This window comes from Poecilia formosa, unplaced genomic scaffold (assembly GCF_000485575.1).
Source record: "Poecilia formosa unplaced genomic scaffold, Poecilia_formosa-5.1.2 Scaffold1083, whole genome shotgun sequence".
Classification (NCBI taxonomy): Eukaryota; Metazoa; Chordata; class Actinopteri; order Cyprinodontiformes; family Poeciliidae; genus Poecilia; species Poecilia formosa.
In genome coordinates, this window is record NW_006801022.1 from 1 (window position 1) to 1,773 (window position 1,773).

At 36.2% G+C, this 1,773-nt stretch overlaps 1 long non-coding RNA gene across 1 annotated transcript in view; it reads right to left on the bottom strand.

Moving 5' to 3' along the window:
* Positions 1-1,345: 1,345 nt before the first annotated feature.
* Positions 1,346-1,773, bottom strand: part of LOC107835151 (uncharacterized) — an 8,294-nt gene continuing 7,866 nt past the window's right edge. The window contains exon 3 of the long non-coding RNA XR_001660979.1: positions 1,346-1,771. This is a non-coding gene — a long non-coding RNA (uncharacterized LOC107835151). The remainder of the gene's footprint in view (positions 1,772-1,773) is intronic.

Sequence of the window (1,773 nt, forward strand, 5' to 3'; positions counted from 1 at the left end):
AGCTTAAACCAGAGGTTCCCAGCTGTCTGAAGCTGACACCCCAGCCACGTCAAAAAATTCAGCAAATAGTCTGAATGGTTAGTGCTCCGTTTGTGCAGGTTTCGTTTTTGAGATATTAAAAGTTATAATTTTGGCCGATGACGTCACCATCACCCCATCTGGCTCCAAACAAACCTAAGTGGGCTACTTCGTTTAAATTCTTCAGATTTTCTGCTGTTGTACAATGTGTACCTTTTGTTTTGAACTTCAATAAAGATTTAGAACAAGAAGAAATTTGTCTCATTTCAAGATAGCAATGTTTTCTCACGAATATAGCGGTCTCTCCAGAATAATTGAATCCTGCCAATAAAGGACATGCAGCCGTGACCTGTGTATAAATAAGCCTGTTCAACTGTGCTTTGGTTCCAGAGGTGGTCTGAACAATTATATTCACATTGTTGACTTAATTTATGCTGATTATGCAGCAAATGGGTAAAAATAATTTTAAAAAATCCATAGCTAATATGCTTGTTGCTTGAGCAAAGTTTTTGCAGAGTAAACCGGAAGTGCGTCACTGGTTCAACAAAGTTCATCCAAGTAATGTACTTAATATTTAGTAAATATATTTTAAATGCAACAATTTTCATTTCATCCTGTTTGACATTAAATGTGTATGGGCTTCAAGGATTTTTAAAAGCACATACAATTTTTGTGAACTTTGACATAGTTTTTACACAACGTCAACTGGGATTGGCTCCACCCACTCTGTAGTGAACCCCCTCCCCCACCCCTGATCTTGTTTTGGCGGCAGAGCAAGTGTCATTTCAACCTCTCGTTAAAATTATTCTAGCAATCTCAGAGAAATAGTTTTGAATAAATAATTTTGGGAATTTTTCCAACCCTCCAATTTCGATTTTTAAACAAGGTAAGTAAATTAATGCTCAGGTTTCACATAAAATATTGACTCAATGCAATCCATCCCCATAAAAGCAGAGAGGATGTATACATGGCTAGCTCACATATGCATTTATTTAAATTCACAACTTATATTTGAAGTCCAGACTTTTTAAACCTAATGAAAGATAGAGAGGCACTATCTTGCAGCCTTTACATTTATATTGAATCATATACACTTAAGCATGTGCATAAAGGGCACATCTGAATTAAATTCAAAAATAATTCCAAGGGAAAATTAAAATTTAACAGGTACTTACATTGTCAAGTCACCAGACTAGTAACAATGCATTATTGATTTTTTTTAATTAGCTTAAACGTTAGAAATTAAACTATGAAAGCCAACTTTACTTCTTTTAGTTCAGTGTAATTGTGCAGACACTACTATACCAATGTTTTGTGGCTTCTTTGAAATCATGTAGGCAAGATTTTAAGCAATGCTAATCAAAGCGTTTTTATTTTTTAACTAGATGCCTCGACAGCCAGCAGCAGACAGAGAGTCTCTTTTCCCAGTTCTCTGCAACTCAAAAGAGGCTATTCTAGAAAACGGCCATATAGCCACTCCAGCTGCCGCTGTCTGGACAGAGATAAAGTCAGCAGTTGGGAAATAAAATGTCTGCAAAAGGTCTGTACACATTTGTAAAGCTAAACAGACACAACATCTGGTCATGCTTGGAAGTTAATCAAGGAAGTGATCCTGAAAGCCCCGTGGACACAGAGTTTGACTCAGACACCACTTCTCCTGGTCAATGTTTAGATTTTCAGCTCGACGTTCCATTTGAAGATTGGATTAAATTTATACCACAAAAAGTTGAATATAATGACAAGTTTTCATCATCT